The 17980-nt window shown below is 40.3% G+C and overlaps 1 protein-coding gene across 1 annotated transcript in view; it reads left to right on the top strand.

Moving 5' to 3' along the window:
* Nucleotides 1-17980, top strand: part of HYOU1 (hypoxia up-regulated 1) — a 1290196-nt gene that overhangs the window by 643740 nt on the left and 628476 nt on the right. The gene's annotated exons all lie outside the window — the stretch shown is intronic.

Here is a 17980-nt window from a genome sequence, read left to right as displayed (position 1 = left end):
AGTATGAGGAAAATACTTCTGCAACTTTGATTTTCAGAATTTTGAAATGTCAGGCTCGTATGTTGGTCTGTTCTGATTAATTGTGAAAGTATGGTGATTTTGTTGCCATTTCTTCTTGTGAGGGAAAAATCTGCTTTAAATGATTTAGTTATTTCCATTGCACAAGTGTACAGGTCACTACACATTTTTTAAAGTGCGTGTATGACTGTTTGATACTTCTTCCTGGGCTGTGGCCACTGGTACTGTTTTGAGGAGGTTTGCCTGGCAGTGTTCTCAGGACCTCCTATAAGATGTGAAAATTGAAATTTTAAATTCTCCTTTGGATATAGGTTTTTGTGAAAAAAATGTGATGAGTCTCTCAGATTATTTAGCTTTCCGTTTCCAAATTTTCCAAGGATTCGCTACTGTATCGTCAAATTTTGGCAAGAAACAGTCTCAGCAAAATTATGGAAAACAGACGTTTAAGAAGCAGTGACAAGGGGGTTCCAAAAAGAAAGCTGTGGGAAGAAGTTACTCCGTTTCAGGGAGTAATTCCTCATCCACCAGACCAGACTCATCTGTTTTCCTCAGTCCTTTAATGTATGTTGTCTTGGGGAGTAATGGAGCCAGTTTCTCTTTTCCATTTTGGGAAAATTTTATTCAAGGATGTTTTTGGTGCCAAAGAAATGAATTGCTTGGAAGCCAGTTCTGAATCTTTATTTTCTAAACCTGTTTGTGATTGTGCCCAAGTAGAAATGATCTCACATCACAAACTGTTACCTCTTCTTCCTCATTTAAGTTTTCTGGTAAAACTAAATTTAAAAGATGCTTATGACACCCCTGTTCACCCAGATTTCAGATGTTTAAGGTTTTGTGCATCTGGATCACTTTATCAGTTCTTTGCTTTGCCCTTTGGACTATCCACTGCACGGAGAGTGTTGTTTAAAAGTATTTTTTTTTATATTTTTTAACTACAGTACACATGATTGTCTTCCTGGGGTGTCTGCTAGACATCTTGGCTTAAACAGGTTTTCTTCCACAGGAAAAAAGATTTATATTTAGATCTATTTCTAGGAATTTTCACTTAGAATTCAGTCTCTGCAAAGGAATAATTTCATGATCTCTGTCTCATGGCATCTATGATTCTCATGATACCCCTGACAAGACCCTATATGAGAAAGATACTACGGTATCTCATGTCCAGCACTAACACCCATTATCTTTTTAAACCCCAGTTGTGTGTTTTGTCAGAGAAATCACTTGGTGAAGATGGCAAATATCCCTAAATCCAGGTGACCCCCCCCCCCCCCCCACTTCAATGCAGTCGGCCACCACAGATGTTTCAGACTTTGCTTGGGAAGCAGTATCAGGAGTGATAAAAGTGCAGGTGTTTAGGACACCAAGGGCAGACAGAGAAACATAAATACAAAAGAGATGCTTGCTCTAATCAAGGTACTCAACTCTGAATCATTTTTGGTCACCTGGACCTCTTCAAGTTGTTTCAGACAATACCACCATCATGTGGTACATAAACAAGCAAGGTGGAGCCAGGTCTTACCCCCCTTTGCAGACTAGCGTGTAAGATTGAACTATAGCTTTGCACCACAATGTCACTCTACAGGTATCCTACACCCTGTAAGAGTAAAACTGGCAGACAAACTGAGCAGGTCAAGGCAGACCCTTGTGAATGGAAATAAGATCAGGGAGTCTTCCAAGACTTGATCCATCTGTGGTAAGTTCCTTAAAGGAAAACTCCGGGCTAGAACTAAAAAAATGTTTTTTTCAGTCTGTCTTTGTTTCCAGACCTATTTTAACACCTACAATGTACTCTTAAGTGCTTTATTTGTAATTTTAGCCTGTTTACCACAACATGGCTACCGATGGGGCTTGCTATATCAACGTCATCTACTTCTCTTTCAAGCCTTCCTCTTTCCCATAAAGCATTTCAAGTCTCCTTTCTGTGACTCATGCCAGACATGAGGAAGTAACTGTGAATTCCCATGCCATTGACATATAATGGGAAATCTGTGACTCATTGTCAGTTTGTATTCCTTCTGTGTTAGGCCTGCTTCTTTTCTCTTGCTAATCACCCTCATTTATGTTTAGACCAGAGCTTGCTTTACAGTATAATTTGAAGTTATCTAGCAGCAGACAGAGTTGTAGCTAAATTGGGATGCCTTTGTTCTAAATGTTCTTTTGTAGTCCAGCATGAATTTGACAGTACCCTCCTCCCACACTACTGCAGAGGTGTGAAAACTGTCACTGCAACTGACAGCTCACAATAGAAAGGAAGGGAGTGCCATTTCAGATGTCTTCCCCTCTGCCTGCAGAATCATTTGTTAGGCAGCAGCAGAAAGATTTATATAAAAATTTTCAAATTACATTTCGTAAAACAGTTGAGGATAATTTTTGATTATTTCATTGTCTACACTTTTTTTTATTTTCTCCTTATTTCTAAAAGACATTATTATGTTAACTTATGTTTGTTTTACTATCTCTTTGAAGAACATTAGCATAGTGACATGTTTTTGTATTTTACATGACATTTTCATCATCTCAACACATTTTGAAGGACTGTAAAACAGTAGATAGCAAACCTGTGTCTGTGATGCTGGCACAGTAAAATTATGTACTGAAAACTCACTGTTTTCTATACTCCATGCAGTGAATATTTTTTTTTGGGGGGGGGCTACTAATTATTTTGTTCATGTATGTATCACTTGCATAATGCATATAACTGAGGCATTTGGGAGCTTAATATGATCTTCTCTAATTCAGCTGAAACTATTTAGCAATCCTTTAGTCCTTTATTCATATTAGTAAATTTACTTTGAGGCCCTCCCTGCCTTTCTTTGTGCATATTTCAAATCTTACTGCTCCACTGGTCATATATTGAGCTGTTAATTGGCAGTAGACACTACTCAGCCAAACACAGTTATTCATATTTTTCACATTACTAATTTGACTTAGGTCTTTTTAAAACTACAAAAGAGACGTGCAGTTTGCTGAAAACACCACGTAAGAGGGTTTACACCCTTCACTCAAATAAGGATTGCAGCATCCAATTTGCAGTTGTACTAACTAAACTTGTCAAGTCAGGCAGTAAGCACACCGGAGTAATACTACTGTCAATGTCATGAGTACAGAATGACAATTTTGACTCCATAATTTTCCTGTCTACGTTATTACAAGTCACTGTACCAGGCAGTGCTGTGTGCCCTTTTGGCAATATTGCACATCTTACTCCAAGTTCTCCTAAATATTGCCACCTGAGATCCAAAAGCACATGTCATAGCACTCTCCCCTTTGTGTAAATGTGTGTAGGCCCTACAAATTACTTAAGGATACCTAAAATACATAAAATACATGTATCACATCTCACAAACCCCTTTGCCATCAAATTGGTGACTGCTGCATAATGTTACGCTGTCTCACTGTGCATCAGACATTAGTACATGTTCACACCAGTTAGTGTGTCAAGGTTACCAGCTATCATCATATACACAGGTGATAGGGAGCAGACTGTACAAAGGCTTGGACTACAAACACTGTTAGGAGGGCATAACTGCAACACAGGATTTTGAACACTGTGATTCCTGTGCCATGTCACCACCCACTTGCTACTCAGGCTCATGTCTAACATTTAATGTCTTCTCAGTGATTGTGCAAGAGTCTGTATGGAAATTAGTTCCTGCTAGTTACATAAGCTCAACGTATTTTTGGTTTACAGTACATACTTCATACATACAACGGCTTTGCTTAGTATGATTTTTGCCTTTATCCCTGTGCATGGCCTAATCAAATTCAGTGCCCTGCTGCAACTAACAGACTATCTGTAATACCAAGTTCTCACAAATAAAAATAATGATGCAATTCATCATCTTCTTTCGGCTGTTCGCATTAGGGGTCGCCACAGCAGATCACCTGTTTCCATTTCTTCCTGTCCTCTGCATCTTGCTGTGTCACACCAACCACCTGCATGTCCTCTCTCATCACATCCATAAACCTTATCTTAGGCCTTCCTCTTTTCCTGTTACCTGGTAGCTTCATCCTTAGCATCTTTTTCCCAATATACTCAGCATCCCTCCTCAGCACATGTCCAAACCAACGTAATCGTGCCTCTCTGGCTTTGTCTCCAAACCTTCCAACCTGGGCTGACCCTCTAATATACTTATTCCTAATCCTGTCCACTCTCGTCACACCCACTGCAAATCTTAACATCTTTAATTCTGCCACATCCAGCTCATACTCCTGCCTCTTTGTCAGTGCCACTGTCTCCAACCCATATAACATAGCTGGTCTCACTACCCTCTTGTAGACCTTCCCTTTCACTCTTGCAGGTACTCGTCTGTCACAAATCACTCCTGACACTCTTCTCCACCCACTCCATCCTGCCTGTACTCTCTTCTTCACCTCTCTTCCACACTCACCGTTACTCTGAACTATTGACCCCAAGTATTTAAACTCATCCACCTTCACCACCTCTACTCCTTACACCCTCACCATTCCTTTATCCTCCCTCTCATTCACACACATATATTCTGTCTAATGATGCAATTACATATATGAAATATTCCTGAACACACGAAACCATGCTCGACCAGCAATATAGTTATCCTACGCATGTGCCTCCATTCAGTGTGCCAAAATAAGGATACAAGATTTCCAATTAAATTAACTATGTGCATGAATGTTTGCTATAACACATAGTAAATCATCAACTGCACGTCCACTAATTAGTTGCATTCACCTACCACTGCCTCTCATTTTAATGTTACAAGTAGTCCGTCCACCGATCATTGCCCTTCCCTTCCATTAGCACATCAGACATTCTTAATAGTGTCACACCACCATGACTTCAAGTCAGCAGACCATAACCATTGGGTTTTCCTTCCCTTACAATATCTAACATAGCTGTGTGTCAGGCACGTCAAGTGACCAGACAATGACCATTGCATCTGTTAAATGTTTCTATTACACCACCACAGAATGTAATCAACTGACTGCCATTGAACCCTCCCATTCCCTCTCCTTTGCGAGTGCATCATGCAACAGACACAGTTTCAGCAACCATCCCTGTCATGGGTCACAGTCTCAATGTCCATCATCCTTGGTACAGCATGCCTCTGCAGTGTTCATGTCCAGCAATGTGTAGTGAGCTGAAACCTGTTCCAGCTGGTATTCCTGAATGCTATTATCACTATACATTTTATATTCATCTTTGAATATGGCAACCTAGAACCAATGCCACTCTTACTCCAACATAATTCCTTCACCATAAAGAAAACAATCATGTACCACACACTATCATGGCAGTTCCTTTCACTAATGGACAGAACCCACATGGTAAGATTTGCGGGAGCTAGGTCTAACTCTAAACCGGTTACAAGTGGCATTCCCCAGAGCTCAGTCCTAGGACCCCTCCTGTTTGGCATATACTTCTCAGAGGTACAGGCAAGCACAGGAGGACTATGGCTGACCAAGTTCGCAGACTACTGCAAACTAGGGGCTATAATTGACTCTCCAGCTAACGGACATCCTCCAAAAGGGTCTCACTGAGACAGATACCTGGATGTCAAAACTATGGCCGCAAGCTAAATGCCAAAAAGTGCATAGTCATCCCCTTTGGAAAAAACAAAGTGCCCACAAACTACCACATAGGTGGTAGCCCCCTAAATACAGAAGACATAATAAGGGATCTGGGGATCCAAGTAGATAGTAACCTCTCCTTTGATAATCACATTACCAAAGTGGTTAGAAAATCTTTCTATGTGGCCCACCTAATCACAAAAGGGTTTGCATCCAGATTGAAAGAGGTCTTTGGGCCCCTCTATGCATCACTCATCAGACCCATCATGGAATACAATGCCCCATTTGGTATGTACCTTACAAGACACCTGCAACAACTGGAAAGACCACAGAAGTACCTCACCAAGAGGATCACTGGCCTCAAGCAGATGCCTTTTGCAGCTCAACTGAAGAAACTCCAACTGTACTCGGTTGCATACCACCCTCTCAGAGGTGATCTCTGCCTGACAAACAAGGCCATGTCCAACCCAGAATTGATGGACATGCTCCACCTAAAGAAAACCATATCCCCTCGAGCCTAAACCTCACCACAACAATAAATAGGATGTGCTGGAGGGATAGATTCCTGTCCCAGAGACTTCCCATGCTCTGGAACAAGATTCCAAACTACATTAGGCAGAGCTCCTCGCTAACCCTCTTCAAGAGAAAGCTTGACAGAGTGGATGGGAAAAAGAAAGTTTACCCCAGGCATCACTTCAATGGCTCTGCTGGACAGAGGCACAGGGAACAAATCTAAGGGGGGGTGGCAAAAGCCAACACATTCTGGCTAGGCTTATAAATGCCTTCGGGCAGATAGCCTAGTGCCTACCTATGAACATATGAACCTATTAAAAATAAATGTTAATAAGCAAGAGGCTTCCTCTAGGTACATATGAAAAGAATAGAAGGTAGAGTGTGAAAACTGATAAGTTAACCTGTAAGTGCCAAAAGGAGACCAAGGAAGAAATGAAATTCTAAATGACAAGTTCACATCTGTGTTCATTATAGAATCATACAGCCTAGTCCAAATCCAGGAAGATAACAGGTTCAGGATGGTCAGATGAAAAATGTAGTAACAGGAGATGGGAAGGGAACTAGAATTTGAAGGAGGATAACAAAAAGGGACTAGAGGGAATTTTCAGCACAGATCCTAAAATTGACTTCAAAGTTTTTGGATTAACCTCTGAAAGAACTATATATCAGTAATTTTCAGGAATTTGTCAATATATGGGATAGGATGCAAGTAATTGCGGTGCTTATGTACAAAGCTGGCACAATGGGCAACCTAGAACATAACAGACCATTGTGTTTAACTTCAGTGGTCAACAAAGCCATGGCAACATTCTTATTCTTAAATATACATTACTTCTGGTGAAGAATGGACAATGTCTGAGTTTCATTATGCGGTTCACAATGACAGACTGTCAAGCTTAAGATTTCCTAGCTCGATGACAGGGTCAGAAAGAAATAAGATGGAAGACACCATATATGCCAAAAAACATAATTATCTCACCAAATTAGAGATAAATATATATGCAATATTAAAATATAATAAATCAAAATAATGCATATTACAAGAGCTAAAAACAAATTCATTCTGTGTGTAAGCTTCTGAATTGATTCATGTTCCTTAGATTTTGACTCTGGTATTTAGTTCTATGGCTATTACAGATTGAATAACAAAGCATCCTGTCAGTGTATGGCTGCCTAAGATGTAGTAACTCTAATCATCTTATTATAGCCAATTTATGTCCGAGTGATGCCTCCAGGTGCATCTGCAGTTAACTACTTATGCCGCTAGGCTTTGGACTAAATGCAGTTGGAATCTCCTTAAATAATGATCTGCATGATATAAGGTAAATGCCAGTAATAGCTAAAACAATTTCAGAGGTGTTGAGATCTATGGTTCCATTGTCGGTGTTGCTGTGTCTCAAGAGAGATTCTGAAAAAATCAGGATGCACCATAAGGAACCTGCATACTTTGTCATGACTGGCAACATGTGGACAAATGCCAGGTCTGAAATTGATGTTCACCCGGGTGAAATCAAACATGTGGTAGTCACAGGTATGTGCAATTGTACAGACCTTGATGTACCACTCACCCGGCCGAACAATAGGGCCACGATCGGCTGTATGCACACTGCCAACATGTGTCACATCGCAAACATACTCAAGTGTCTCACCAGCAGGTAGTGTTATGAGGTGAACGATGAAATGAGCGCAGAAACTACAAGCCTATGAGTCTGAGTAGTCTAATATGCAAAGCAAAAGACTGAATTCACTGGGAAATGTTCTGTTCAAAGACACTGGACACAAATTGAATTTTCCTTAGTTAAGAAAAGGCTATGTCTACTTAACTTGTTGTACTTTTTTTCTGAAATGCACTTGGGTAATGCGTACGGGGGGAAACGGTGCACACAGTAACACCAACCTGGACCTGGCTAAGACATTTGATACAATATCCCACTCGGGTAAAGCTGACAAAATCAATGACTTGGCCATAAACCGCTACATATCTCACTGGATTACAAGCTTTCTCACAGACAGGACTCAGGAAATCACGATTGTTGATACCATGTTCACTAAATGACCATTCTCAAGCTAGGTACCTCAGGGCTCCATGTTGAGATCAGTCCTATTTGTCGTATACTTCTGAGACGTAAAGTCTAAGAAAGTTTGCAGATGACTGGATAATTGGGACATATAACAGATTCTCCCATGACACAAACATCTTACAAGCGGGTTTACCACAACTAACTCATTCCAAAGCCATGTACTATAACTCATTGGCAAGAAGTGCAATATAGTGCTTTTTGGCTAAACTGCTACCCAGGCTAAGTACTCCTTGACTAAGAAATCCCTAACAGATGACACAATATCAAAGGATCTGGGAACATATATAGATAATAACATGGCCTTTGATCAGCCTGTGTCCACAACAGTAGGACAATCATCCTATGTCGCCCAACTTAGAAGTTAGGGCATGGCATCCATGTCAAATGAAGTCATAGTCGCACCATTTTTTGACCTTATTAGACCGATCTTTGAGTATAATGCCCCCTTTCACATGTACCTGATCAGACTTATGCAACAGTTGGAATGCCCCCAAAGGGTGACATGAATAAGACATGTTGGTGAGATAGATATGTCTCACAGTATCTTCATGCTCTGTAACAGGATGCCCCTCGATGTGAAGCAGTCTCTCTCCAACCTAACACCACTCTAAGTATTCAGCTGTGGTACCACCTTTATCTTTTATCCAACTGGTGGATACTTTGTTATAAGAAAAGAGCAGTCCGGGTCTAAACTGTCTGCAAACACAAACAGCTAAAGTTAACTTTGATTGTGTCTACCGGTATGAGCGAGTATTCATTATCCCCTGGAGAGCACTCTGCTTTGGCTTGTAAGCAGCCCCCACACACACACACACATCTTGCATACTACCAAAACTCCATCATTCCCCCACTCAACCACTACCACTGTACTACTACTCACACCACCACTCCTGTCTCACCCTCACTCAGCTCCCTTCCCACCAGTTCAAGAACCATCCCTATGCACCTCACACATATTCTATCAAATAAATTACTCAAACAAAAAGCATCCCTACAACTCAACATAGTAACCCTCCCACCATACCTATTACCCACAAAGCACACATCATAAAATTTCCCTAGTAAACAAACCCATTCAAAAACTGAGAAAACTAATAACCTCATGCATATCAAAACTAGCCCTAAGTGTAGACGTCCACCCCAACACTGGCCCTACCATCTCCAACAACACTGCTCATAATCAGACTAGAAACCACAATTTCTCCCAAATCACAGCCAATAGAAAGCCAAGTGACTCCCTTCTATTAAGCGTAAATATTAGAAGTATATCCAAAATGGTCCATGAACTCCATGCCACCATATACTTGTACTCCCCAGATATAGTCATCCTGACAGAAACCTGGCTAAAACCTCACATTAACAGTGAGCAAATCCTCCCTACCGGTTACGGCATACTGACAGTAGACTGGCAAAACAATAAAGGAGGCGCTATAGCTATAATATTTTAAACAGCATCTAAACATCCAGATCTTAAATTCATCAGCTCCACAAGTAGGCAGTGAAGAAATAATATATACCAATCTCAAAATAAACGAAAACAAAACCATCAACATAATTGGATGCTACTTCCCACCTGGCCAAAACATCACTCCACTAGAAAACTCCTCAGCTGGCCTACCCACCATCTCCCACAAGAAACTATAATTTTAGGTGATGTCAATATTGACTGGCAATCCTGTTCTGGCAATCAGCCAACCCATCACTTTATTTTGTATTCTCTAAACTTGTTATAACCGTTGGAGCTTTTCTCCTCGGGCCTCCACTGAAAATGGACATATATCCAGCTGGACTAGCCCGGTCAACAAATTTAAAATAAAAAATGAATAAATAAAACCTTCGTGGCTTCACCCAACTAGTCTAGTCACCAACCAGGATAAATAAAAACTCCAACAAGCACACTAACCTGGACTGGGTACTAGTCAGTAAGAGCCCCCAGTCATATATAACAGGTAGCTTAACAGATAGCCTCAGTGATCACTCCACAACATTCCTACTCAAAAAATACCTATACCAATCTAAACCTGTCATCTACCGTAATTTACGTCAAAAAATAAACTTTAACCCACTCACATTCTTCTCATCCCACAAAGAATGTAACTGGCATCTTCTGAAGTACCTCAGTCTTGATGATGCAGTGGAATTTTTTAATACTACCTTCCTGAGGCTCCGTAATTACCACGCCCACATAATACTTATAGGTAAGATTATGCCATCCACATTCAAGGAAGATATAGTTTCACTCTTTTTGGTCCTTATTATTCGCCATCATGGAGTACAGTGCCCCCTGTGGCATGTATCTGAGCAGACACTTGCAACCGTTGGAATACCCACAAACATTTCTCACCAGGAGAGTTCAGAGCATGAATACTCTGTCCTACACTGATCGCCTAAAGGCTCTGTCACTGTATTCAGTCCCCTGCAGACTGCTGATAGGGGATCTTTGCCTGACTTACAGGGCTTTATCAGACTCATCCCTGATGGATCTGTTGCAAATGGGCAAAACAGACAGCACCAGAACACTAGATCCAGGAATCAGAACTTCACTTGTGACATAAGCAGGACAAGCTGGAAAGACAGATATGTGTCCCAAGGGATCCTCACGTTATAGAATAGGCTTCTCATCCATGTAAAACTGACCCTTTCCAAATGAAATCTTGACAATTGGATGGGAAATCATAAATTTATGCCCCATTCTCACCCGCATGTTCCTTATGGACAGAGACTGTCAATAAGAAAAGCATTATCCTAACACCCGCCCCACAAATCCTTAGTTAACTCCCTACTAACATGCCCCCCTCCAGTATGGATGTCCATGACACTCTGGACCCAAATGGTTAGGGGTGAGCAGCTAGGCTTGTATGGGTCCTAGTGGCCGTTAACCTAGTAACAACCTGTGAACCTGAGTTACTTGATAGGTACTAAATTGACTCACAATTACAACCCAGAAATCCCAGGTGAGTGGCTATATCTCCAGTTCTGACACCAGTGGAGTACCACAGAGCACTCCCCATGTCTAGTTACAGACAGCAACCCACTACCACTAGTATCAGAACTGAGGTACCTAGGGATCTTTTTCTTACCAACAGTGCAGACTACAGGAGCAACATATGTTAAAATAGCAAAGATCGTCAGCAGAGAGGGATAGACTAAGACAGCCTGAACTGTGTGCAGACCTCCTCAATCAGGATGTTGAAAAATCTCTTAAATGTGGAGCCCCATCAGTTTTGGATTAGTCAAAAGAAAGCCCTTTAATGTTTCCTCAACAAATAAAATCGCTGGTTTCAGTACCCCAGATATTCTGATAGAGTAAAAAATCTGTTCCGCTATAAAGCATCCTACAAATCCTGACAGGGTCATGTCCACTACAGTTCTCATGCTATGAATGACCTAGCACTCTAAGAACACCTTCATCACAGTGAAACTAGTTGTGAACCTGCACTATCACATCAACGGTTCCAGATGGCATGTCAAGTACCTTACCCAGTGCATTCCACATTTGTAAAATAGAAACAGTATTTACCTTGCAACCTTTTAAAACCAATGTGGATAACTATAAGAATTCAGGACAAAATTTCAAACATTGTACCTCTTTACTCTCCCTTCTTCACTTACTTCCATTAAATTCTGTTCCATGACTTTCTCTCTAAATATACCATAACCCTGTTTTTCCCTTACTTCATATTGCAATTCCTGTTTGTAATAGACTAACATACCTATAATTTCTCTACAAACTGTCTAAAATGTCTCTAAATATTAAATGACTGTCATATAACCTGTATTGATTCTTAACCAATGTTTTTATTTTATCACTAATTTATTGTAATTATTTAAATTGCAGATGTTTTTGTTTTATCTTTGAAGATTAGTAGTTTTCCCTGCTGGAAAATATAATGGGAGTCTGGGTATGTTATGTACTGTCTGGTATGATACAACAAACAAACAAAAAATGTATTAGGTCAGATTTACTTCATAATACATTTTTTCAGCCCGTTTAGGTCAAAATCATTTCTCATCACAAATCATCCTCATACCCAAATTTGAATAGGCCACAGCTGTATTAAACAATCTCATTAAATGACAATGAAGAACATTCACAAGTTGGAGATATTTAAATGTGTGCAAACTGGTCTCTATACAATACAAAGACAAGCTGTTAGCACATCATTTGAGCTTGCATCTACCATCACCACTAGTTACAACACAACACAAAAAGGCAGTCAGAGGTGGCGGGGGATTCACAGCTGAGTTTCTCTGAAGGTACTAAATGTCTTTATTAACCCTTATCCATCTTGTTACTGAAGCCTTGCTAATAAATATTTAATTGTGTGTGTGTGTGTGTGTGTACACACGTATGTATGTATCAATGTATTTAATTTTTTGAAACTAAAAAGTAATTCACTTTCAGTCATAAACCATAAAGGTCCAATACACAAGCCCACACTTACCTCTCGTCCTGCTTGAATTTGGGGGAACACCTCTAATTTGTTCTCAAACTTTTGTTCCATCCATTCTAAATTCTGAAGTTATTTTGAGATAACAGCACCAGTAAAAGTATCTAATATGGAGGGTTTTCCCTAATTATTTTTGTCTATAACTCTGGGGCTAAATATTGAAAGATATGACACACAACATGCACACACACACACACACACACACACACACACACACACACACACACACACACACACACACAGTGTTGTTAACACATATGCAGCTATTTACCACATTAGAGGAGTGGGCCACCTTTTTCCTATTTTAAGGCTTTTTACATAACAAAATCATGTTTATTACGGTCCTTGGTAAAAACTGTTTACAAATAAACAAATTAGTGCACTCAGAAAACAAATAAAATGAGAAAACACACACACACACAAAAATAATAATCATCACCATAAAGAATGTCATAAATGAAGATCCCTAACATGCCTGTTCCCCAACCCTAAAGGCCATATTGCTCCTTATGCCTGCATTCCACTTCCCCTCCCATTCTAGATCATTCCATAAACCTAAATTGCCTTGCACCTCATGCTCTCTGTGGTTCAGTAAACCTAAAATTCCCATCCCCCCCTAACCATAGCATTGTCATCACTTCTTAAACCCAAAATCCCCTTCCCACTCTGGTCTATGATCTGTCTTTAAACTTGGAATCCCTATCCCCAACCACAAAATACTCACCGTTTTGTAAAACATAAAATCCGTGTCCCCTCCGTAACCCTAACATTTCTATTGCTCCCTAAACCTAAAATCCCTGTCCTACTCCATAACATTGTAGCCCCTACTTCACTCCTTTTTCCCCTACCTAAATCTAAAACACCTTCCCATCTCCCTTAAATCTACTTATGTGGTCCACGCCAAACACTTGCTTGCATCCAATTCCTAGGAAGAGAGCAGATGGTGCAGCAGCTGTGTTTGAACTCACATTCAAGTGTGAGCATGAGCAGATGATCAGATGGGTTTACAGCCATTTGAGTCCCTGTCTGCATGTTTCTGACATTCAGGCAGCTGGAACACCCAGTGCACCAGACGTGTTCAATGAACCACTTCATATGCTATGAACAAAGTGAGGAGCAATTGGCCACAATACAGAATGCCACTATCATGAACTACAGTAACATCATATACGGTTTTAATCTTATTATGAATTACTACTAATATGAAATGTTTGGCAATAGGAATGTGACAAAAGGTATGTCTTAGATCCAGCTTTACCATGAAAGGTAGTAGAGGGAATAGTGGTACAAGATAGTGAAGGATAACATATTGAACTTCAAAGTGTAAACAAAAGGGTTTAGACCAGAAAGATCTAGCACTGGTTCAAGGTTCTTTTTGGTTTGAAAACTAGAGTGAATTTACGATTCCCCATCCATTAATCCAAACTCTGTTTGAAAAGGGTCATGGAAGGGCTCTGTTTTACATGAATAGGAAGCCTGATTCAGAGAAGGGGTATTCTCAGAGACACATATCTGTGTCTCCCACATATTTTGCTCATTTCGCAGATCAGGCTTAGATCCCTAGATTGGGTGACCCTTGTGCAGTTTGTTTTGTGAATGTGTAATAGTTCCATCAGGGATGGATTTGTGGACACCTTCTGTTTTAAACATAGATAACCCCTTAACAGTGGGCACCACAATAGGGTAGAGTAATAGATATCCACATTAAGGAGAAACCAGTGGAACAGGAAGCAATTGGTTGGGTGCCATATGAAGATAATTTGGAGCCTTCCACAGCAAACTAGTATAAATGTTCACTTGAAGCTAGACAGCAGGGGAAGGAACAGGAAACTCTGATGCAGTCAATGTTGAGGAGAGATGGGCCACTGAGTTCCCATATGATAGATCAGTGGACAGCACAGGATGATATTCATGAGAATGTGTCACAGTATGATGGTATACAACCTTCTATAGAATGCCCGCAGGAACTGGAAAACAAGGGATGTGCCTTTAGTTTAGAAAAAAATGAGGTAAGAGACGAATTGCTTGATTTAATAGACATAGACAGATATATCAAGATCAATAAAAGAAATAGACTGCAAAAGGTTAATAAAACCCAAAAAGTCAGAAGTCTGATAAAACAAATGAACACAGTAATTAGGACTGTTCATAGAGATCCATGCGATGCAACAGAAGTAAACAGGATATATTACTGTGCAGATAAATTAATAACTGATAAAAGTTCTACCACAAGAACACAGGGTAGTGAGGGAAAGGAAGGACTACGAAAATAAAATTGCCAAAGATTCCAAAGACAACCAGAAGGCATTCTATAGTTATGTCAAGAATCTAAATGGCAATGCTCAGATCTGCTGTGAGCTACAACAGAATGGCATTAAATATACTGATCCCAAGGATATTGCCAATATCCTGGCAGATCGATTCAGTGCAAAATTCACCCCCCTAAAGGGCCTATCTCAATACAGAAAGATTGCCAAATTCCGGTAATAACTGCCACACAGGTAATAAATGCACTCTCCAAAGCTAAGAATACAGCATCCATGGGACCACACGACATCCCAGGCTGTGTACTACATGAACTACAAAATGAATTGGCACCTCACCTAAGTGTCATGTTTAATCATAGCCTCACCTCAGGCTTCGTGCCCACTGAGTGGCACACAGCTACAGTTATCCCACTCCACAAGGGGGTATCCACATTGGATCCTGGGAACTACTGCCCCATCAGTCTGACGAGCCTGATCTGCAAGGCCATGGAACATATTATCATGGAACTTATAAACAAAGACATTGGCAACCTTCAAACACTGGCCCACACGCAGTTTGGGGTCGTGAAGGGCTGATCTTGTCTCCTGAACCTGACTGACTTCTTCGAATCAGTCTCCAGAGCAGTGGACAAGGGTACGGTGGGCCACGCAGCCTGTCTGGACCTCGCCAAGGCCTTTGACAATATCCCCCACTCTGGAATCATAGATAAACTTACAAAGCTGGGCATTAATCCCTATGTCACTCGATGGGTTGCCAACTGGCTTACTTACAGAACCCACACTGTAAAAGTAGCCAACTCCAAATCCAGCTCCAGACAAGTGGAGTACCTCAGGGTTCAGTCCTGGGACTGCTCTTGTTTGGCATCTACTTCTCTGAAGTACAGGCCAACCGAAAGTGTGATAAGAGACTTAGGGACACAGGTGGACAGTGGTCTCACTTTCGATAACCACATCGCCACAATGGTCAGGAAATCCTTCTATGTGGCACACCTCATCACTAAGGGCTTTTCATCCAGAAAAAAGGAGGTCATTGTCCCACTGTACTCATCCCTCATTAGACCCATTATAGAATGCAATGCTCCGTTTGGTATGTACCTCTCAAGACATCTGCAAAAACTGGAAAGGCCACAGAAATACCTCATTAAAAGAATCGCAGGCCTAAAGCAGACGCCCTATGTTGACCATCTAAAAAAACTCCACCTATACTCTGTTGCATATAGTCTACTCAGAGGCAGGTATCCAGGGAAGTAAAAACTGTGGGAAGAAATAGCCAGGGAAATGTTATGGCTAGGCTTGTATAGGCCCTTGGGCCAATAGCCTAGTACCAACCTATGAACCCGTGAAGGGGAAAATCAAATGCCATTGTGGAAATATTGAATAGAGAAAATTATAAAGCAATTAAGACAAGAACTGTCACTGTTAGAAGACTATAGAAGAGGGAATAGATCAACAAAAATGCTAAGAAAGATAGATGCGATAAAAGCAATGTGCAATATTAGAACAGACCTGGATCAATCGTGTACTATCACAAATAAACTAAAAATTTTAGCACAGGTGGAAAAACTTAGAAGACACAAAGATAAATATAAAGGAAAAGTGCAAAATAAGCAATTTGTTGGCCCAAAAAGGTTTTATAGAGAACTGGGCTAAAAAAACTTCAGCTGTACTCAGTCGCATACCGGCTACTCAGAGGTGATCTCTGCATGACATACAAGGCTATGCCAAACCCTGAATTGCTGGACATGCTCCACCCAAGGAAAACCCAATCTACCCGAGCTACACAAATGCAGGGAGGACATGCAGACTCCACTCAGAAGGAACCTCAGTCAAGAATTGAACTGGAGAACCTCTTGTGAGGTGACAACACAAACCACTGCTCTGTTTTATCATCATAGGGTATGGGTAGATGATCTCCGTTCTGAATCAGTAGTCTCTAGTTACATGTTGCTATGAGTTAGAAGTGGAATCCGTTGACTATGAGACTGCTGTGAATTGTATGGCTGTGGATATTCAGATGCAGTTCTCTTTGCACGCATTTTTTTAATTTTGATAGAAAGCCAAATGAAACTATGGACAGTGGTAACAACAGATGCTGATCACAGCAGAACATACATTATTTTAAAATTTTACCACAATCAACATAGGAATTCTTGTATACCTCTCAACTTGTATGCTCAAGAATTATGGATTTTTCCAAAAATAATGGAGGAAGATATCTGGGGCAATTTTAAATACTACTCTAATTCACTTAAAACGTTTAACAGAACAACAGGTTTTGCATCAGTGTGCATTTCCAAAAAAAAGTATAAAACTCTAATGTCTACAAGTATTGACTTGCCTGTAATCCGCAGTGATTTACCAGGAAATAAGGGGTAGGGCAGGAAAATATGAGCCAAAGTCCAAAACATCATGCAAAATCCAGGGCAACTGAGAGGTATGGTTCCCTACATACTTATCTTCTTTGCTAAAGAATTCTGGACATAGCCAAAAATAACAGGGACAAAAATCTGGTATATTTTTTAATATTACTCTAATTCAATTAAAAAGACAACAGAACAACAAGCTTTGCAGCAACATTTATTTTCTGAGCAATAAGAAATATGAAACGGTAATGCCTAGCATTATTGCCATGCTTGTAATTCTCACTGATTTACCATAAAACTTGGTACAGGGAAAAATGTGAAGTAAAATTCACAAATGAATCTGCAAAACCAGCTGCAGGTGAGCGGTATAGTTTCCTGCATATCTCTGAATTTCTTTGCTCAAGATTTCTTGAAATACCAAAAAGTAATGGGGGAGGGGCAAAATCAGGGATTTTTGTTAAATATTACTCTGTCACTTAAAAATAATTACAGTTAATGGAATAACAGATTTTGCATAATCGTACAGTTTCTGAATAATAAGAGGTAGAAAACTCTAATGTCCTGTGCTACTGACTTTTCTGAATTCCTCAGGGATTAAGCGACAGGACAAAATATGAGAACAAATCTGGCATGTCAGTAATATTTGAGAAAAATACTTCTACGTAACTACTGAGTTATGCACAAATGCATGCACAAAGGTGTCCACCTGCAGAGACAAACAGATGCAAACATTTGTA

The sequence above is a fragment of the Protopterus annectens genome, chromosome 8.part0 (assembly GCF_019279795.1).
Source record: "Protopterus annectens isolate FY-2018-M chromosome 8.part0, PAN1.0, whole genome shotgun sequence".
Lineage (NCBI taxonomy): Eukaryota > Metazoa > Chordata > Ceratodontiformes > Protopteridae > Protopterus > Protopterus annectens.
This window is presented reverse-complemented; position numbering and strand designations above follow the sequence as displayed.